Source organism: Salvelinus sp. IW2-2015, linkage group LG2 (genome assembly GCF_002910315.2).
Source record: "Salvelinus sp. IW2-2015 linkage group LG2, ASM291031v2, whole genome shotgun sequence".
In the NCBI taxonomy this organism is placed as follows: Eukaryota; Metazoa; Chordata; class Actinopteri; order Salmoniformes; family Salmonidae; genus Salvelinus; species Salvelinus sp. IW2-2015.
This window is the reverse complement of record NC_036839.1, coordinates 40,931,075-40,954,688: the sequence shown is the minus strand read 5'-3', so window position 1 is coordinate 40,954,688 and position 23,614 is coordinate 40,931,075. Positions and strand designations below refer to the sequence as shown.

Below are 23,614 nucleotides of genomic sequence, written 5' to 3'. Positions count from 1 at the left end.
GTTTGAGAGAGATTTGTTACAGGTCTACAATTTACCCTGATGTCCTTACACAGCTCTCTGGTCTTGGCCATTGTGGAGAGGTTGGAGTCTGTTTGATTGAGTGTGTGGACAGGTGTCTTTTATACAGGTTAACGAGCTTCAAAACAGGGCTTCCTTACAAGTATAAGTAATGATGAAACAGGGAGCTTTAGAAAAACAGGGGTTCTGTGGAGCCGGAAATTCTTAACTGGGTTTTGGGGGTGATTCAAAATTACATTGTCAGTTTGCAATAAAATTGGCAAATTAATTTTTACTTAAAAATCCAACAAATGTGATTTTCTGGACTTTGTTTTAAGAATTTTTTTCCGGGTCTTTCTTCACAGTTGAAGTTTTGTAAACCTATGATAAAAATGACAGAACCTCTCATGCTTTTAAGTTAGGGAAAACCTGCAAAATCCGGCAGTGTATAATACTTGTTTTCTCCCCATACTGTATATATATTAATTATTTTATGACATATCTTATTCATTCCTTTACCTTGTGGTGTTATAAGGTAATTTGTTGTGGAATTGTTAGGTTAGATTACTCGGTGGTTATTACTGCGCATTGTCGGAAACTTGAAGCACAAAGCAACTTTTCGCGCTTACACTCTCACTATAACAATTTCTTGCTAAACCAAGATTGTGGATGCGCAATGAAAACATATTTGTATTGATTGGTGTGATATATTCTACTCACGTCTAGTAGTGCTGGTAGTATGCTCGTCTTGAAAGACCCACTGTGTGGAAGTCTATATCTTCCACTGCAGTCGTTTCAACGCATGGATCTCCCTCCAGGCTTTGTTCCAGCACCCTTGAAGGAAAACAGCCCACCTGTATCCAGCCACACACACACACACACACCACACACACACACACACACACACACACACACACACAACACACACACACACAACACACACACACACACACACACACACCACACACACACACACACACACACACACACACAACACACACACACACACACACACACAGTTACTGTGTGTGTCAGTTACTGTAGCAACACACAGTAGCGACGAATAGAGAATATCAATGATATTGACAAAAGCTAAAGGGACAAAATAATAATTAATAAACTAACAAATTGCACATAATCACACATACTGTAGGCATGGATCTCAGTGTTGATCCTGCTAGAGAAGTTATTTCGATGAAGAAATTTAGGAACTATCTAGTTACTGCTAGAAGAAACATTCAGGTTGGGAACTTTCTTGAGACTATTCCCGAGTTTTACATGCTAGAGAAACTATTTCTCAGAAGGTTGGACTGCTAGAAGGAACTATATTCTCAGTAAGTTTGAAACTCTAGCAGAACTATGTCTTACAGAGGACTGGCTAGGAGACAATCTTCAGAAATGAACTGCTAGAAACTCAGAGTTTGTCTAAACTATCCAGATGTAGACGCTAAGTAAACTTTGGCCAATTATGCAAGAACTTACTTCTAGTTTATCTGCAATGAGACTATTCTCAGGTACTGCTAGAGAATACTATCTTCAGAAGTTGACTGCTAGAGCAGGATTCTCAGTGTTGACTGCTAGAGCATGGATCTCAGAGTTGCACTGCCTAGAGAACTAGGACTAACACAGACAAGTTAGAGAACCAGACACACAGAGCAATTATAACCTAGAGGCAGGATTACCTACGTTTCTGCTACTAGTAGTCCTATCACCATGCCAGCATTAACACAAACAACACAATCACTCGATTACATGTCATTCCATATAGGGACTACTTACACTACAGGACACAAAATGGTAAATAAGAACTGGAATCGTGCTTGATAACATTTCCCTGAAACATTCTCATGATAAACATCCCTGGAAATCGTTCTCTGAAAACATTCTTTGAAACATTCCTGAAGAAACATTCCCTTGAAAACATTCCCTAGAAAACATTCCCTTAAAACATTCCCTGGAAACATTCCCTGAAATCAATTCCATGAAAACATTCCCTGAAACATTCTCTGTAAAACATTTACTGAAAACATTCTGCCTGAAAACATTCCCGTGAAACATTCCCTTGAAAAACATTCACTGAAACATCTTCTTGAAAAACATTTCCCTGAAAACATTCCCTGAACAACATTCCCTGAAACATCACTGAAAAACATTCCTTGAAACATTCTCTGAAACATTCTCTGAATTCTGGCTCTGAAAAAACATTCCACTATAACATTCTGGAAAATTATACACATATCCTGAAAACATTTCCTGAACATCCTGGAAACATCTTACTTCCTGAAAACATTTCCACTGAAACATCCCCCTCCACCAATCATACAGTCTCTCCCCCTCTAACAATCATACAGTCTCTCCTCTAACAATCATACAGTCTCTCCTCCTCTAACAATCATACAGTCTCTCCTCCTCTAACAATCATACAGTCTCTCCCCCTCTAACAATCATACATATTCTAATAACATATCTTCTGTTCCCCTGCCTCTCCTCTCGCTCTCTCCATTTCAATCTCTCACTCTCCAGTACTTTCTCTCTCTCTCTTTATTTTTTTTCTCTCTCTCTCTGTCTCACTCTCTGTCCCACTGTTTTGACAGTGTTTTCTGTGTTTTGTCTGTCACCCAGAACAGCCAAACACCAAATCTCTCTGCTCTAGAGGGCACCAGTAGTTCACTGCCATATCACACACACACACACACACTGCCAGGGAAGCCAGGCTGCGCTCCTCATGATTTCATGCCACATTAGGAGAGAAGCTTTCTGGCTGGGAGAAACATGGTGTGTGTGTGTGTGTGTGTGTGCGCCGTGTGTGAGTGTTACTTTAGGCTAGCTGGCTAGGAGGAACTGGATGTTACTAAAGTGTTTAAAGTTCACTTGAGGCCTGTTGACTCTAGAAACTTATCTTAATCCTGTCAGGGTCTTGGTAACACTTGAAACCTTTTATCACAAGACCAACATATAACAGTTAACGTCAGCTTATGGCAGTTGATTTACTGCAACACAGACATAACACAAACCGTTATCTAGGTAAGTTGGCTGGCTAACGATAACTAGCTGACACAGAACAGTTTGTGTCATGCCTTCATTAAGGCAGTTGTTTTAAGCTGACACATGCCGCTGTAATGACATACAGTATATCACAAAAGTGTGTACAACACTCACATTTTTGTAAATATTTGAGTATATCTTTTCATGTGACAACACTGAAGAAATGACACTTTGCTACAATGTAAAGTAGTGAGTGTACAGCTTGTATAACAGTGTAAATTTACTGTCCCCTCAAAATAACTCAACACACAGCCATTAATGTCTAAACCGCTGGCAACAAAAGTGAGTACACCCCTAAGTGAAAATGTCCAAATTGGGCCCAATTAGCCATTTTCCCTCCCCGGTGTCATGTGACTCGTTAGTGTTACAAGGTCTCAGGTGTGAATGGGGAGCAGGTGTGTTAAATTTGGTGTCATCGCTCTCACACTCCCTCATACTGACTGGTCACTGGAAGTTCAACATGGCACCTCATGGCAAAGAACTCTCTGAGGATCTGAAAAAAATAATTGTTGCTCTACATAAAGATGGCCTGGGCTATAAGAAGATTGCCAAGACCCTGAAACTGAGCTGCAGCACGGTGGCCAAGACCATACAGCGGTTTAACTGGACAGATTCCACTCAGAACAGGCCTCGCCATGGTCGACCAAAGAAGTTGAGTGCACGTGCTCAGCGTCATATCCAGAGGTTGTCTTTGGGAAATAGACGTATGAGTGCTGCCAGCATTGCTGCAGAGGTTGAAGGGGTGGGGGGTCAGCCTGTCAGTGCTCAGACCATACGCCGTACACTGCATMAAATTGGTCTGCATGGCTGTCGTCCCAGAAGGAAGCCTCTTCTAAAGATGATGCACAAGAAAGCCCGCAAACAGTTTGCTGAAGACAAGCAGACTAAGGACATGGATTACTGGAACCATGTACTGTGGTCTGATGAGACCAAGATAAAGTGATTTAGTTCAGATGGTGTCAAGCGTGTGTGGCGGCAACCAGGTGAGGAGTACAAAGACAAGTGTGTCTTGCCTACAGTCAAGCATGGTGGTGGGAGTGTCATGGTCTGGGGCTGCATGAGTGCTGCCGGCACTGGGGAGCTACAGTTCATTGAGGGGAACCATGAATGCCAACATGTACTGTGACATACTGAAGCAGAGCATGATCCCCTCCCTTCGGAGACTGGGCCGCAGGGCAGTATTCCAACATAATAACGACCCCAAACACACCTCCAAGACGACCACTGCCTTGCTAAAGAAGCTGAGGGTAAAGGTGATGGACTGGCCAAGCATGTCTCCAGACCTAAACCCTATTGAGCATCTGTGRGGCATCCTCAAAYGGAAGGTRGAGGAGTGCAAGGTCTCTAACATCCACCAGCTCYGTGATGTCGTCATGGAGGAGTGGAAGAGGACTCCAGTGGCAACCTGTGAAGCTCTGGTGAACTCCATGCCCAAGAGGGTTAAGGCAGTGCTGGAAAATGATGGTGGCCACACAAAATATTGACACTTTGGGCCCAATTTGGACATTTTCACTTAGGGGTGTACTCACTTTTGTTGCCAGCAGTTTAGACATTAATGGCTGTGTGTTGAGTTATTTTGAGGGGACAGCAAATTTACACTGTTATACAAGCTGTACACTCACTACTTTACATTGTAGCAAAGTGTCATTTCTTCAGTGTTGTCACATGAAAAGATATACTCAAATATTTACAAAAATGTGAGGGGTGTATTCACTTTTGTGATATACTGTACATCCAGACCTCTGTTGACCCTGTGGGCTGGTTTATTTTGTTCTTTATGAGTTAGCGTTAAGCCTTGAGAGCTACGGCAACAATATCTTAAGTCTAAGGATGGGGAGTCTGGAGGGGGTTGGGAGGGGGAGTTACCAAATAGTGTTATAAAAGGGTTGATGGAGAATGGAGGAAGGAGGAAGGAGTCAGGGAGGAGGGAGTTAGGGAGGAGGAAAGGGGAGGAGGAAGGAGTCAGTAGGGAGGAAGGAGGTAGGGAGGAGGAAGGAGTTAGGGAGGAAGGAGTTAGGGAGGAGGACGTTAGAGATGAGGAAGGAGTCATTGAGGAGGAAGGAGTTAGGAAGGGGGAGGAAGGAGTTAGGAAGGGGGAGGAGGGAGGAGGAAGGGGGAGGAGGAGGGAGTTAAGGAGGGAGTTAGGGAGGAGGAAGGGCGGGGGTTAAGAAGGGAGTTGGGGAGGATGGAGGAGGGCGTTAGGAAGGGTGAAGGAGGAAGGAGTGGAGGAGGAGGCTATTGCTTTCGGACCCTGCCCCAGGGGCTGAATGGGTGCAAGATGAGAAGTAGAAAGAGACTCTCCCTGGGAAGGCCTTTCACTAGGAACCTGTTGCTGCAGATGTCCATTCAAAACCCAGACCCAGCTGAAGAGAGAGCGATATAGAGAGAGCGAGACCACACTCCTGCACTGAAAATTGAGAGAAGAGCGAGCCAGACTCCATCACTGAAAAGAGAGAAAGATAGAGCAACCACAGACTCTTTCAACTGAAAAGAGAGAAAAACCTCCACATTGCTGCTCTGAAAGCCACAGAAAGAAGGAGAGCGACATAGAGAGAATCCCAGCCTGAAAAGAGAGAGAGAGAACAATGGGTGCTATTGTCAGGCCTTAGTCCCTTTCACTGCTGTTTCTCCAGGCGCCAGACTCCTGCAGTAGGCTATCTGTGAGTACATCTGTAGGGCTGACGTTACCATCCTCTCCACTCAGACACAGAGAGGCTCAGGGAAACTACAGATCCACTCGGCACGGAATGGACGTACTGTAACAGTAGCCTACTGAAGTCTGGATGCTAAGCTAGTTTAGCGCTTGTTGTGTCTATTCTCTTCTGGGTTAGGGCGTGTGGCTACTGCTTGGGATCTGGTTGGTGAGTCGATCTTGTTGCTTGTTTGTGTGTGTGTGTGTGTGTGCGTGTGTGTATGTGTATCAGTGGTGTATTAGGGCGACAGTTAGCCTAGCGGTTGAGAGTGTACCCTGTGTGTTTTAACTTGAAGGTGAAAGTGAGCGATGGGCCGGTAATCGAAAGGTCGCTGGTTCAAATCCCAGAGATGACAAGGTGAAACACTGTTTATGTGCCCTTGAGCAAGGCACTTTACCCCAATTGCTCGTGTAAATCGCTCTGGATTAGTGTCTGCTAAATGGGGATGGAGTAAGGCTCTGGTTCTCTCTTTGTAAGGAGAAGATGGTTGGTTGTATGTTTTCACTGTGACGTCAGACACAACAGTGATGTTACATGACTATGTATATATTCACTTCATATGATAATACATACCATTCAGCAGATGCTTTTACCAATGCGACTTACAGTCATGCATGCATACGTTTGACGTATGWGTGGCCCCAGCGGGAATCGAACCTACAACCCTTGGCTTTGCAAGCGCCGTGCACTAGCAACTGAACCATACTGGACAGCACTTACAATTGTTTTGGTAATACTTTCCTTGACACCCAGTGTAATAACAAAAAATGGCTACTTTGAAGAATCTCAAATATATTTTGATTTGTTAAACACTTTTTTGGTTACTACATGATTCCACATGTGTAATTTCATWGTTTTGATGTCTTCACTATTATTCTACAATTTAGAAAATAGTAAAAAATAAAGAAAAATCCTGGAATGAGTAGGTATGTCCAAACGTTTGACGGGTACTGTATACTCATTAACTATGTAGTATACAGTATGTTAGTATTGGTATTTGAACACAGCTCGGGTCCTCCTACAGTAAATGAACAGTCTGTTTTATAAGAAACGTTTAACGGAGCACTTCACAGACGGCAAGCAACAGCATCATGGTGAAAGAATGAGCCGTAGATTAATAATATATGGAACATAGTTGATCTAAAAGCAACAGTTCCTCTTCCCTGCTGAGACTTTCCTTCATAACACCTACACTCACTCATAAGCAGGCTGTGTGTGTGTGTGTGTGTGTGTGTGTGTGTGTGTGTGTGTGTGTGTGTGTGTGTGTGTGTGTGTGTGTGTGTGTGTGTGTGTGTGTGTGTGTGTGTGTGTGTGTGTGTGTGTGTGTGTGTGTGTGTGTGTGTGTGTGTGTGTGGTTCTGAGGTAAGGAACAGTAGAAGCAAACAGGGAGACAGAGCATCTGAACTTTCTCCAGGAACCAGCGTCTCCCCTGTACACTCCCCACTATCACACACACACACACACACACACAACACACAGACATCTGTCTAAACATGGTTGACTCTATCTCCCACTGCCAATGCAGGCACCACAGACATCTCAAACATTCATAAATACTCTCCTTGTTTTCCCATAAAATAACCCCTTTAATGGAGCTTAACAATGACACCGCAGACTAATCCGGTATCTGAATATCACTGTGTGTTAGTGTTTACGTTACAAGTAGCACACATATTTGCTCATTACAAATAAGTTCACAGGATGTGCATGTCTACATAAACGGTGCCGTTCCAAGCAGATCTGTAGTTAAGACTTCTAAGTGATAGGTGAGTGGGGATACAGGTAGCCTAGTGGGTAAGTGCGTTGGGCCAGTAACCGAAAAGGTCGCTAGGTGAAAAATCTGTCAATGTGCCCTTTAGCAAGGCACTTAACCCTAATTGCTCCTGTAAGTTGCTCTGGGTTAGAGCATCTGCTAAATGACTAAAATGTCAAATGTAGAAAGACACATGAACTAACTGTTATCAGCTGAATAGTTTTCATGTCTGTTATTCTTGCCTCATCTCGTTGTTGAGACCAGTGGTAATCATTTCGTGATAGTACTGTCTGCCTGCCTTGTCTCTCTGGTCAATGGGAGGACACAAGGCATACATGTAGGTCTAGGGGCTATGGCGAAATACCTATTTTGAAAGAGCAGTGTTGTCTATGTGTGTGTGTGTGTGTGTGTGTGTGTGTGTGTGTGTCGGGGGGGGGGGTGTATGCCAGTGTACTTGCTCTCTCATGATGTCAACTACTCTCCTTTTGAAGTTCTACATTATTACATTATTCAACCCAAATCCCTCTATGAAAATCATGAGTTAGTTCTTGTATCATAAGAGTCATTTTATTTAATGGCTGCCTTCTCAACTGAGCTCTGTTTCTCTCCTCTCGGCATTGTGACCTTTGAACCAGTCATTTCTGCTTGTCCTGGTTAGACTACTCACTGTGTGTACAGATTCTGTACCACAGGAGCTTGGTGGCACCTTAATTGGGGAGGATCAGTGGAACGGTATCAAATACATCAAACACATGTGTTTAATGCCATTCCATTTGCTCTGTACCAGCCATTATTATGAGCCGTCCTCCCCTCACCAACCTCCACTGGACACAGCGATTCATGCTCACAGTGCATGCACACACGAAGACACACACATAAAAACAAACACACAACCTCAGCTGTTGATCCTGTATAGTCAGCTGGTTCGTTGCAAACAGAGACAAAGTGTTGCTCCCCTTTCAGTCTGCATCATAAATTATCATATATTTTTCCTACATTGTAAATGTCCTTTTTTTAATGTTTAAATGAAAGCAAGCAATTGTCAGCATTGATGAGAGGCTGGCACTGAAGACAACAGGTCATTCGGAATACACACAGAGAGAGAGAGAGAGAACCAACATGTATTATTCAGCCATTGAACTGATTTTGTTGGTTTATAATGTGTTGTGTGTCGTGTTGTTTCAGCTTTACGACAAAATCAACACAAAGTCATCGCCCCAGATCAGAAACCCCCCCAGCAATACTGTACAGAGGGCCAAGGAGGTGAGCCTGCGCTCGCGCACACACTCACACACACACACACACATACACACATACATATTGATACAATATTGTGTTGTGTGCTTGTTACCATGCTTGTGTATAAGATATTATTCATGATGATTGATGACGTGATCAACTCTATAGATCACAGTAYGCTGCTTCATAACTCCCTGACCACACACTCTGCTTAATCAACACGGCTCTAGCCATTAACACATCTCTCTACTATTCATTAGGTTCACATCTCAAACAGCACCCTATTTCTCATGTAGTGCACTATGTTTGACCACAGCCCAGATGTGGCTCTGATCAGAACAAGTCCAAACTGGTGCCCAATGTGTGGAATAAGGAATCTAACTCTTCACTGCTGTTATCTACTTCGGCTATCTGCTGCTTGTTTAACATTGGGTCAAGCTGGCCTGAGGTCAGTGTTTGAAGGAGTTGAACCTCTTCTCCTCTCCTCTAACCTCTTTAGTTTTAGCCTCAAAATAACAACAACCTCATAGCTATGTGTCACCAGCTAGGTAACAAATCTGGGTTGTCCACAACACAAAACTCAATACTATGTTGGCTTTCTGAGCTAAAGACCAGCCGTTAGGCTCTGGTAGCTAACATGAATCTTCAGGTTTCAGGCAAGGTTACTCATCAAGAGAGTGTAGTTCATGAACCACCTCCACTACATAAGGACACATGCACGGCTGTCCTACTGGGCCATGTCTTATGACAGCCCCAGACAGCTTTACATTAGGATATAACTGTAACGTGGTTAGATGTGAGAGCTACACCTCAGTAAAGCACGGTGGAGGTGAAGTGGTGACGTGGAGGTGTACAGAAGGGTGTAATTGTGTAGCTCACTTGGTTGAGCATGGATCTCGCAAGTCCAAGGATAGTGGGTTAAATTCCCACTGGGGTCATGCAAAAATATATGCACTCATGACTGAAAGTTGCTTTGGACAGAAGTGTCTGTTAAATGTCATGTATTATTATAATATACCCTCAGCAAAAAAAAGAAACATCCCTTTTTCAGGACCCTGTCTTTTCAAAGATAATTTGTAAAAAATCCAAATAACTTGTGGAACGGTCGTTAAGACACTAACAGCTTACAGACGGTAGGCAATTAAGGTCACAGTTATGAAAACTTAGGACACTAAAGAGGTCTTTCTACTGACTCTGAAAAACACCAAAAGAAAGATGCCCTGCTCATCTGCGTGATGAGGCATGCTGCAAGGAGGCTTGAGGACTGCAGATGTGGCCAGGGCAATACATTACAATGTCCATACTGTGAGAGGCCTAAGACAGCACTACAGGGAGAMAGGACAGACAGCTGATCATCCTCACAGTGTCAGACCACATGTAAAAACACCTGCACAGGATCGGTACATCCGAACATCACACCTGCGGGACAGCTACAGGATGGCAACAACAACTCCCCTTGTTACACCAGGAATGCACAATCCCTCCATCAGTGCTCAGACTGTCCGCAATAGGCTGAGATAGGTTGGACTGAGGGCTTGTAGACCTGTTGTGAGGCAGGTCCTCACCAGACATCACCGGCAACAATGTCGCCTATGGGCACAAACCCACTGTCGCTGGACCAGACAGGACCAGGGGGTGATGGTTGGATTTGCGTTTATCGTTGAAGGAATGAGCGTTACACCAAGGCCTGTACTCTGGAGCGGGATCGATTTGGAGGTGGAGGGTCTGTCATGGTCTGGGGCAGTGTGTCACAGCATCATCGGACTGAGCTTGCTGTCATTGCAGGCAATCTCAACGCTGTGCGTTACAGGGAAGACATCCTCCTCCCTCATGTGGTACCCTTCCTGCAGGCTCATCCTGACATGACCCTCCAGCATGACAATGCCACCAGCCATACTGCTCGTTCTGTGCGTCATTTCCTGCAAGACTGGAATGTCAGTGTTGGCCAGCGAAGAGCCCGAATCTCAATCCCATTGAGCACATCTGGGACCTGTTGGATCGGAGGGTGAGGGCTAGGGCCATTCCCCCCAGAAATGTCCGGGAACTTGCAGGTGTCTTGGTGGAAGAGTTGGGTAACATCTCACAGCAAGAACTGGCAAAGCTGGTGCAGTCCATGAGGAGGAGATGCACTGCAGTACTTAATGCAGCTGGTGGCCACACCAGATAGTGACTGTTACTTTTGATTTTGACCCCCAATTTGTTCAGGGACACATTATTCAATTTTCTGTTAGTCACATGTCTGTGGAACTTGTTCAGTTTATGTCTCAGTTGTTGAATCTTGTTATCTTCATACAAGTATTTACACATGTTCAGTTTGCTGAAAATAAACACAGTTGACAGTGAGAGGACATTTCTTATTTTTCTGAGTTTAGAAGACTATGACTCTGATCTAGGATCAGATTCTAGGGTACTGGTCCTGTAGTAGGACTGGTTCTGTAGTAGGACTGGTTCTGTAGTAGGACTGGTTCTATAGTAGGACTGGTTCTTAGTAGGACTGGTTCTATAGTAGACTGGTTCTGTAGTAGGACTGGTTTCTATAGTAGACCTGGTTCTGTGTAGCACTGGTTCTATAGTAGGACTGGTTCTGTAGTAGGATGGTTCTGTAGTAGGACTGATTCTGTAGTAGGACTGGTTCTATAGTAGGACTGGTTCTATAGTAGACCTGGTTCTGTAGTAGCACTGGTTCTATAGTAGGACTGGTTCTGTAGTAGAACTGGTTCTATAGTAGGACTGGTTCTGTAGTAGGAACTGGTTCTGTAGTAGGACTGGTTCTATAGTAGGACTGGTTCTGTAGTAGGACTGGTTTATAGTAGGACTGTTCTGTAGACTGGTTTGTAGTAGGACTGGTTCTATAGTAGGACTGGTCCTTAGTAGTAGGACTGGTTCTGTAGTAGGACTGGTTCTGTAGTAGGACTGGTTTCTATAGTAGTAGGACTGGGTTCTGTAGTAGGACTGGTTCTTAGTAGGACTTGTTCTTAGTAGGACTGGTTTGTAGTAGGACTGGTTCTGTAGTAGGATGTGTTTGTAGTAGGACTGGTCCTATAGGTAGGACTGTTCTTAGTTAGGACTGTTCTATAGTAGGACTGGTTCTATAGTAGGACTGGTTGTAGTAGGAACTGGTTCTGTAGTAGGACTTGGTTCATAGAGTAGGTCAGCCGATTATATTTTTAAGAAAAGGATGAAGATGGTAGTAAATATAGAAAGGTGGCCATTGGATCCGGACAGTTTTGAAGCTACTAAGACTGTTTAAACATGAGGCTGTGTTCCATTCCAAAAGCTTTCCCCCTGAAGAGAGGTGGACAAGAGCAGAAGGAGGTGGGACAACTGTTTCGTAATGGAATGCAGCCTGCGATCGAATCTGCAGCTGTTCTACAAACATACAGGATCTGTTGGGTTTTGTTTGCCACTGTTAGTGAAGCTAATCCACAGTCTGTTGGATCATTCATAGACACTATTCATATAATAAGGAGCTTAGCTTGTTTATTTGCCCTTTGTTAGTAGGTCCTGAGCTACACACACACTCAGACACACACACACTCAGACACACACACTCAACTCACACTCCCACATACTCACACTCACATACACACTCACACTCACACACACACACGCACACACACACACACACACACACACTCAGACACACACTCACACGCACACACACAATCACACTCACACACACACACACACTCACGCAACACACTCACGCACACACACACACACCACACACACACACACACACAACACAACACACACACACACCACACACACACACACACACACACACACACACACACACACACAACACACCACACACACACACACGCATACACGCACTCATGCCACACACACATGCACACATACACTCACACTCACACTCACACACAACTCAGACACACACTCACACTTAATCACTACACACACACTCACACACACACACACACCACGCACACACACTCGCACGCCACACACTCACAACACACACACACACACACGCACACACACATCAGAACACACTCACAAGCACACACACACTCACACACGCACACACACTCACACACCTCAGACACACACTCCACACAACACACACACACTCAGACCACACACACACGCACAACACACTCACACGCACACTCCACCTCACACGCACACACACACACACTCACACACAACACTCACACACACACGCACAACACACACTCACACGCACACTCACCTCACACGCACACCACACACACACTACACACAACGCGCACACACACACACACTCACATTCACTCACACGCACACACACTCTCTCACACACACACACTCACACACACACACACACACACTCCCACTCTAGCTGGCTGAATTCACACACTCTGCAATGAACGAACCAGGAGAGAGAGGGAGGGAGGGAGGGGTATGGGTTAGACAGAGGGAGGAGGGAGGTAGGGAGGGAGAGACCAGAGAAAAGGTAGTGTGTATTGTTAGTGTGTGTATAGACTTTGTCAAAACAAGCCGACATGTTGTAAGTGTGAAATGTTTGTTTTGGGTTCATTGTATGTGGAGGGCAATTAAATTGTACTTCAGGCTGAGAAGAAAGTGAGAGGGGGAGGGAGTAGGTTGAAAAACACAGCAGTATTAACACTGGACAGTCCATTTAGAGCAGTGTAGAGCTCTGTATGTGGCTTTGAAGTAAGTCTAAAGGATTTGAGTAATTAACCAGCTAGAGTTGACCCAGTCTGGTCCTAGAGGGGATTTAGTCTAACCTGTTTATGGTGCTGTCTGTGTCATGGTTTTACTTTTAAACTGGTCTAGTTGGATTAGGAGTTTGTATGGAGTTGGATCTAGTATGGAGTTGGATTAGGAGTTTGTATGGAGTTGGATTAGGAGTTTGTATGGAGTTGGATTAGGAGTTTGTATGGAGTTGGATCTAGTATGGAGTTGGATTAGGAGTTTGTATGGCGCTGGATTAGGAGTTTGTATGGAGTTGGATTAGGAGTTTGTATGGAGTTGGATTAGGAGTTTGTATGGAGTTNTGGATTAGGAGTTTGTATGGAGTTGGATTAGGAGTTTGTATGGAGTTGGATTAGGAGTTTGTATGGCATGGTTTGCAGTAGTGGAAAAAGTACCCAATTGTCATACTTGAGTAAAAGTAAAGATACCTTAAATGAAAATGACTAATAGAACAGTCACCTATTTTGATTTGTATTTATTTATTTAACCTTTATTTAACTAGACAAGTCAATTAAGAACAAATTCTTATTTACAATGACGGCACCTAGTAAAATACTACTTGAGTAAAAGTAGTATTTGGTTTTAAATATACTTAAGTATCAAAAGTCAATGTAAAAGTATAAATCATTTCAAATTCCTTATATTAACCAAACCAGACGGCACCATTTTCTTGTTTTTTTATATTTATGGATAGCCAGGGGCCCATTCCAACACTCAGACATCATTTACAAACAAAGCATTTGTGTTTAGTGAGTCCGATCAGAGGCAATAGGGATGACCAGGGATTTTCTCTTTAAGTTTGTGAATTGGACAATTTTCCTGTCCTGTTAAGCATTCAAAATGTAACGAGTACTTTTGGGTGTCAGGGAAAATGTATAGAGTAAAAAGTACATTATTTTCTTTAGAAATGTATTAAAGTAAAAGTGGAAAAATATAAATAGTAAAGTACAGATACCCCAAAAAATGACTTAAGTAGTACTTTAAAGTATTTTTACTTAAGTACCCCACTGGGAGTTTGTATGGCATTGGATTATAGGTGTGTGTGTGCGCGTGTGTGTGTGTGCGTGCGTGTGTGCGTGTATACACGTGCGTGTGTGTAATGTTTTTTTGTTGCCTACTTCCTCTAGCAGTGTCCTCATTTTCTCTCTGAGTCCTGATCTGAGTGTCTTTCTAGTCAATGTTAGACACATTGATCCAGTATTTCACCACAGAACCAAATCTCCTTTATTTCTTGCCACCAGTGACTTAAAGGGACTTCCTCTGTGATACTCTGCTTGACTTTCTGCTGCTGATCCTCAGTGGCGATACTGAAATAATTTCAAAAATTAATACTAGCACTTTTTATATTTGACCCTGGTCCTAAACCTATAAACACTAACCTTTCCCCCCGACGCCGTCATCTTAGACCTTTTTCAACTTTACCCCCCTGACCCTCTTGACAACCCCTGGCCTTTGACCCCATGACCCCTGACTCTTTCTATGAGGACCAAGGACATCCTCAGAGGTCACGTGTAACTGTCCTCCCTGTGTCCTCCTCCTGGTCTAAAGAGCTCCATCCAAGACGAAGCAAGTTCCACTTTGAAACACCTGGAATATGTAAGCCCTAGAGACGCCATTCACAACACACACACACACACACACACACACAAATAAAACAAAGAAAAACGAGTTGGTTTTATTTTAAAGCAATGTTGTATTTGACAGAAGGAGACTGGGAGTAGCGTAGAGCTGTCTGTGACGATGCATACGTTAGGCTGTAGCTTGACCCATGTAAGCTGTAGCTCAGTAGCACGTGTGTGAGTCTATTGTGGAGTCTGTAGTGTGGCTCTGAGTGTATCTTCTCTAAAATAGGTCGTAAATTGTTGTGTAGATCAAGTTTGTGATCCGTTCCGTTTTCAACTCAGAAAGTGAAATTGAACGTCCTGATTGATCAGAGGCAATGGATACAACAATAGCAAACACACAGATTGATCCATAGCGATGTCACCTGGATTTATGTTTAACTTCCCCTCCAAGCCTGGTCTCACCACTCATTTACATTTTTACATTTGAGTCATTTAGCAGTCGCTCTTATCCAGAGAGACGTACAGGTGCCATTAGGGTTAAAGCAAAATTCCACCAAAAAACGATCTTTTCTGTATTTTAAAAGTTAAATATCTTGAAAACTTGATTGCTGACAAGCAAAATATTTTTGGGACTTTGTCAACAATGGACTAATGAAACAAATACCAAAATATCATTTTTGGGTGGACTTTCCCTTTAAGTGCCTTGCTTAAGGGCACATTGACAGATGTTTTACATAGGCAGCTCAGGGATTTGAACCAGTGACCTTTCGGTTATTGGCCCAATGCTCTTAACTGCTAGGCTACCTGCTGCCCATCTGCCACAGACACACTCACACACACACTCCAACTCGCACACACCTTTACGTGCCAGGACTCTCCATCTCCCAATTCAGCAGGCAGGTGTGACATAGCAGAACCTGACTCCAAATCAGGTCACTCCGAGAGGCCAGAGGGCATGAACAAGCCCTGAAGAGGACTCTTATTGGTTAAGAGAAGCCATGAGGAGGGACCTTATGGGATGAACATTTCAAAATGCAATTTGTACTGGTTTACGTGGTTCTACAGGGAGGGGGGGTTAGGAAGTGTGAGAGGGTATTACTGTATGTGTGTATACTCAGACCAGAGGTTGATGTACTCTTCAGTGTGTGTTTGGGACAGGCATTAAGCAGGACTACTCTACTACTTTACAGAAAGGCCCTGTGACTGGCGTCCTATGCTTTTGTGCTTCCACCTTACAGGTACTGGAAGAGATCTCTTATTACCCAGACAACCACGACGCCAAGGAGCTCAGACGGATACTGACCCAGCCGCACTTTATGGTGAGTGAAAGCACACACATACACACACACCTCGACTTGGCTGTGTTTAGGCGTCATGACTGAAGCTATAGCAGAGACAAAGAGAGACAGAAACAGACAGAGAGAGAGGGGGCCAGATAGAAGGAGAGAGACAGAGAGGTAAGGACAGAGACAGAAAGAGAGGGGGCAGATAGATGGAGAGAGACAGAAAGAGAGTGGAACATCATTGAGAGCACACCGGGGAACTAACACCTGCCTGCACGTGACAGCATTCCCTCCCCCATATGCCCCCCTAGGCACAACTATGACAACATAACCAACAAAAACGGGTCACAACTCCTACAGCTCTGTCGCACACTGGGTATGTACATAGTCAATGGTAGGCTTCGAGGGGACTCCTATGGTAGGTACACCTATAGCTCATCTCTTGGCAGTAGTATTGTAGACTACTTTATCACTGACCTCAACCCAGAGTCTCTCAGAGCGTTCACAGTCAGCCCACTGACACCCCTATCAGACCACAGCAAAATCACAGTCTACTTGAACAGAGCAATACTCAATCATGAGGCATCAAAGCCAAAGGAACTGAGTAACATTAAGAAATGCTAYAGATGGAAGGAATGCAGTTTGGAACCTACCAAAAAACAATTAGGCAACAACAAATTCAATCCCTTTTAGACAACTTCCTGGGTAAAACGTTCCACTGCAATAGTGAAGGTGTAAACTTGGCAGTAGAAAATCTTAACAGTATATATGACCTCTCAGCTTCCCTATCAAATCTAAAAATCTCAAATAGAAAACCGAAGAAAATGAACAACAATGACAAATGGTTTGATGAAGAATGCAAAAATCTAAGAAAGAAATTGAGAAATCTGTCCAACCAAAAACATAGAGACCCGGAAAACCTGAGTCTACGCCTTCACTATGGTGAATCACTAGAACAATACAGAAATACAGTATGGAAAAAGAAGAAACAGCACGTCAGAAATCAGCTCAATGTAATTGAAGAATCCATAGACTCTAAACACTTCTGGGAAAATTGGAAAACACTAAACAAACAACAACACACATTATCTATCCAAAATGGAGATGTATGGGTAAACCACTTCTCCAATCTTTTTGGCTCTATAACAAAGAATAAAGAGCAAAAACATATACAGGATCAAATACAAATCTATTAAAGACTACCAGAACCCACTGGATTCTCCAATTACCTTGAATGAGCTACAGGACAAAATAAAAACCCTCCAACCCAAAAAGGCATGTGGTGTTGATGGTATCCTTAATGAAATGATCAAATATACAGACAATAAATTCCAATTGGCTATACTACAACTCTTTAACATCATCCTTAGCTCTGGCATCTTCCCCAATATTTGGATCCAAGGACTGATCACCCCAATCCACAAAAGTGGAGACAAATTTGACCCCAATAACTACCGTGGGATATGCGTCATCAGCAACCTTGGGAAAATCCTCTGCATTATCATTAACAGCAGACTCGTACATTTCCTCARTGAAAACAATGTACTGAGCAAATGTCAAATTGGCTTTTTACCAAATTACCGCACAACAGACCATGTATTCACCCTGATTGACAAACAAACAAACCAAAACAAAGGCAAAGTCTGGGGCTCTGTTCACAAACACACCCCACAGAGCCCCAGGACAGCAGCACAATTAGACCTAAGCAAATCATGAAAAAACAAAAAGATAATTACTTGACACGTTGGAAAGAATTAACAAAAAAACAGAGCAAACTAGAATGCTATTTGTTCCTAAACAGAGTACACAGTGGCAGAATACCTGACCATTGTGACTGACCCAAACTTAAGGAAAACTTTGACTATATACAGACTCAGTGAGTATTGCTATCGAAAAAGGCTGCCGTAGGCAGACCTGGCTCTCAAGAGAAGACAGGCTATGTGCATACTGCCCACAAGATGATGTGGAAACTGAGCTGCACTTCCTAACCTCCTGCCACATGTATGACCAAATTAGAGACACATACTTCCCTCAGATTACACAGACCCACAAAGAATTTCAAAACAAATTATATTTTGATCAACTGTTTTCTCATGATTTGGTTGGGTCTAATTGTGTTGCTGTCCTGGGGCTCTGTGGGGTCTGTTTGTTTTTGTGAACAGAGCCCCAGGACCAGCTTGCTTAGGGGACTCTTCTCCAGGTTCATCTTCTGTAGGGGATGGCTTTGTTATTGAATGTTTGGGAATCGCTTCCTTTTAGATGGTTGTAGAATTTAACGTCTCTTTTCTGGATTTTGATCATTAGCGGTTATCGGCCTAATTCTGCTCTGCATGCATTATTTGGTGTTTTACGTTGTACACAGAGGATATTTTTGCAGAATTCTGCATGCAGACGTGTACAAAGCTCTCCCTCGCCCTCCATTTGGCAAATCTGACCATAATTCTATCCTTCTGATTCTTGCTTACAAGCAAAAATTAAAGCAAGAAGAACCAGTGACTCTGTCTATAAAAAAAAGTGGTCAGTTGAAGCAGATCCTTAACTACAGGACAGTTTTGTTAGCACAGACTGGAATATGTTCCGGGATTCCTCCGATGGCATTGAGGAGTACACCACAGTCACTGGCTTTATCAATAAGTGCATCGAGGACGTTGTCCCCATAGTGACTGTACGTACATACCTCAACCAGAAGCCATGGATTACAGGCAACATTCGCACTGTCCTAAAGGGTAGAGCTGCCACTTTAAAGGAGCGGAACTCTAACCCGGAGGCTGATAAGAAATCCCGCTATGCCCTCCGATGAACCGACAAACAGGCAAAGCGACTAAGATCGAATCGTACTACACCGGCTCCGACGCTCGTCGGATGTGGCAGGGCTTGCAAACTTTTACAGACTACAAAGGGAAGCACAGCCGAGAGCTGCCCAGTGACACGAGCCTACCAGATGAGGTAAAGTCAAGTAACACTGAAACATGCATGATAGCATCAGCTGTTCCGGATGACTGTGTGATCACGCTCTCCGCAGCCGATGTGAGTAAGACCTTTAAACAGGTCAACATTCACAAGGCCGCAGGGTTAGCAGGATGTGTACTCCGAGCATGCGCTGACCAACTGGCAATTGTCTTCACTGACATTTTCAACCTCTCCCTGTCTGTAATACCAACATGTTTCAAGCAGACCACCATAGTCCTTGTGCCCAAGAACACTAAGGTAACCTGCCTAAATGACTACCGACCCGTAGCACTCACGTCTGTAGCCATGAAATGCTTTGAAAGGCTGGTCATGGCTCACATGATCACCATTATCCAAGAAACCCTAAACCCACTCCAATTTGCGTACCGCACCAACAGATGATGATGCAATCTTTATTGCACTCCACACTGCCCTTTCCCCCTTGGACAAAAGGAACACCTATGTGAAAATGCTATTCATTGACTACAGCTCAGCGTTCAACACCATAGTGCCCTCCAAACGTATCACTAAGCTAAGGACCCTGGGACGAAACACCACCCCCAGGTGGTAAGGGTAGGTAACAACACATCCGCCACGCTGATCCTCAACACGGGGGTGCGTGCTCAGTCCCCTCCTGTACTCCCTTTTCACTCATGACTGCACGGCCAGGCACGACTCCAACACCATCATTCAGTTTGCTGATGACACAACAGTCATCTGCCTGATCACCGACAACGATGAGACAGCCTATAGGGAGGAGGTCAGGGGCCTGACCGTGTGGTGCCAGGACAACAACCTCTCCCTCAACGTGATCAAGACAAAGGAGATGATTGTGGGCTACAGGAAAAGGAGGACCGAGCATACCCCCATTCTCATCGACGGGGCTGTAGTCGAGAGCTTCAAGTTCCTTGGTGTCCACATCACCAACAAACTAGCATGGTCCAAGCACACCAAGACAGTCGTAAAGAGGGCGCGACAAAACCTATTCCCCCTCAGGAGACTGAAAAAATTTGGCATGGGTCCTCAGATCCTCAAAAGGTTTTACAGCTGCAACATCAAAAGCATCCTGACCGGTTGCATCACCGCCTGGTACGGCAACTGCTCGGCCTCCGACCGCAAGGCACTACAGAGGGTAGTGCGTACGGCCCAGTACATCACCGGGGCCAAGCTTCCTGCCATCCAGGACCTCTATACCAGGCGGTGTCAGAGGAAAGCCTGAAAAATGTACTCCAGCCGCACTAGTCATAGAATGTTCTCTCTGCTACCGCACGGCAAGCGGTACCGGAGCGCCAAGTCTAGGTCCAAGAGGCTTATAAACAGCTTCTACCCCCAAGCCATAAGACTCCTGAACAGCTAATCAAATGGCTACCCAGACTATTTGCATTGCCCCCCTCCCTCCCCCGCATATAGCGAAATTGTGTGTACTTAACGTTACACATGCACTTATGAATGTAGCCCCCTCTCCTTTGTACGCTGCCGCTACTGTCTGTTATCATCTATGCATAGTCACTTTAATAACTCTACCTACATGTACATATTACCTCAATTACCTCGACTCAGATGCCTCCTCACATTGACTCTGTACCGGTACCCCCTGTATATAGCCCCGCTATTGTTATTTTACTGCTGCTCTTTAATTATTTGTTATTCTTATCTCTTACCTTTTTCTAGGTCTTTTCTTAAAACTGCATTGTTGGTTAAGGGCTTGTAAGTAAGCATTTCACTGTAAGGTCTACACCTGTTGTATTCGGTGCATGTGACAAATACAATTTGATTTGAAATAGCATTCTAGTTTTTATATTTTCAACGTGTCAAGTAATTATCTTTTGTTTCTCATGATTTGGTTGGGTCGGTTTGTGTTTGTGAACAGAGCCCCAGGACAGCAACACAATTAGACCCAACCAAATCATGAGAAAACAAAATGAGAATTACTTGACACACTGGAAAGAATTAACCGAAAAAAACAGAGCCTTGCTATTGAGAAAGGCTGCCGTAGACAGACCTGGCTCTCAAGAGAAGACAGGCTATGTGCACACTGCCCACAAAATGATGTGGAAACTGAGCTTCACTTCCTAAACTCCTGCCAAATGTATGACCATATTAGAGACACATACTTCCCTCAGATTACACAGACCCACAAAGAATTAAAAAATAAATAATATTTTGATAAACTCCCATATCTATTGGGTGAAATTCCACAGTGTGCCATCACAGCAGCAAGATGTGTGACCTGTTGCAACAAGAAAAGCGCAACCGGTGAAGAACAAACACCATAGTAAATGCAACCCATATTTATGTTTATTTATTTTCCCTTTGGTACTTTAAATATTTGCCCATTGTAAGACATAATATGACATTCTAAGTTTGGAATGTTTACTGTAAAATTTTATTGTTAATTTCACTTTTGTTTATTATCTATTTCACTTGCTTTGGCAATGTAAACATATGTTTCCCATGCCAATAAAGCCCTTAACTTGAAATTGAATTGAGAGAGAGGGAGTTGGGGCCGAGCAATACAGACTGCACTGTGAAGGGAGAGAGAGTGGTGGGGGGGAGAGATGGAAGGAGGGTTATGAAAGAGGGAGAGATTGTGAGTGAAATGGAGTGGTCAGTGAGTCGTGTAGATCTGACCTGGAGCCTAGCTCTACACGGTCTGACCAAAATGGAGGGAGGGAAAGAGGGAGGAGAGAGATGGAGAGAGGGAAGAAAGAGGTGGGGGGAACGGAGAGGCAGAGGTGGTGATACGAGGGAGGCAGGCACCATTTGGTACAAGCTGCCACATCCCTAGACACACACAGACAGGGGCATGTGTGTCCCCAGCCTGCCTCTCTCTCATGAGCACGTTACAGAAGGCCCAGCTTTCTCCCTCGTCCACCACTCACTCTACTAGCTACTGATACTGGTGAGGACCTAACGTTCCAATTCTGTAACTGTAGAATTCAATTTTTGGTCAACTTTACTCCGGATCAGATATTCTAGAACTCTGGGGTTGAATTCAGAATGCTTTTGTTTGGGAATTCCAGTTCCACAGATGTTTTCCCTCTTTTATCATCTTGCACCCAAAATAAGTACAGGAGTGTGTCTAGCTTTTAAAGTTCCTGTTGTAGTATAGCGTAGTTGGCTGAAGGAGTCATCATTTTCTGGTCAAGCCTGAACCCTGCCTAATATAAGGTAATGACACTGGTCTATGTTGTGTCCATAGCAGTGTTCAACTGAAGGTAGCATGCACTTTGTTACTGTGCTGAAATCACCTCAGACCAGGTTGTTAAGATAAAGCTATCGGTGGACTGTCACTTTAAAGCCTCTCTGTCTGGGGGTAGTTCACTTCAAACCCAGGATCTTGCTCTCATTAGGGGTCTCAAGACTCACACACACCTTCTGCACTCCTGTGGTAATGTGTGTGCGTGCGTGTGTGTGTGTGCCTGTGGGGATGTAGTTTAAATGAGAGTCAGAGAGGCTGCGCTAACTTTCATGTTCTCACGTCTCTGATTCGCTTCTGTGTTGTGTGTGTGTGTGTGTGTGTGCGTGTGTGTGTGTGTGTGTGCGTGTGTATGTGTGTGCGTGCATGCTTGTGTGGGTTAGTGTGCGTGTGTGTGAGTATGTGTGTGTATGTTTGAACGCTCAGTAAGTGTGTGGGATGACTGCGTGCGTTATTAAAAGAATGTGATAGTAGTCTTTGTTGTGGTTTTATTACTGCATGCCTCCTCTCAGAACATCACTCTGTCATCTAGTAAAGTAAAGCTGGTTGTCTTTGGGTAGTGCCATCAGTAGACTCACACCAAAGCTGAAAGAGAGAGAGAAAAAGAAAGAGAGCGAGAGAGAAAGAGAGAGAGACAGAGAGAGAAAGAGAAAGAAAGAGAAAGAGAGAGAGACATAGACAGAGACAGAAAGAGAAAGAGAGCGAGAGAGAAAGAGAGCGAGAGAGAGAAAGAGAAAGTTGTTACTGTTGTCCCGTTGACAATTTTGATTCTCCTTTTTATTTTTATATTGTAAATATCCAAAATAGGCTTTGGCAATATGTACATTGTTACGTCATGCCAATAAAGCAAATTGAATTGAATTGAATTGAATTGAATTGAAAGAAAGAGAGAGAGAGAGAGAGAGAGAGAGAGAGATGTGTTATAGTGAGTATAGTACTTGATGTGTGTCTAGGTCAGCCTTGCTGTAGACCCTTGATGGCGATCTATCTCCCTCTCTCTGTTTCTCTCCTCTCACTCACTCCCTCCCCTCATCTCCCAATACCCCTTCCAGGCCTTGCTCCAGACCCATGATGTGGTGGCCCATGAGGTGTACAGTGATGAGGCTTTGAGGGTGACCCCCCCGCCCACCTCGCCCTACCTGAACGGAGAATCTCCCGAGAACACCAAC

At 44.0% G+C, this 23,614-nt stretch overlaps 1 pseudogene; it reads left to right on the top strand.

The window, feature by feature from the left end:
• The window catches only part of LOC111971934 (peripheral plasma membrane protein CASK-like), a 274,635-nt pseudogene that overhangs the window by 218,247 nt on the left and 32,774 nt on the right, over positions 1–23,614 (top strand).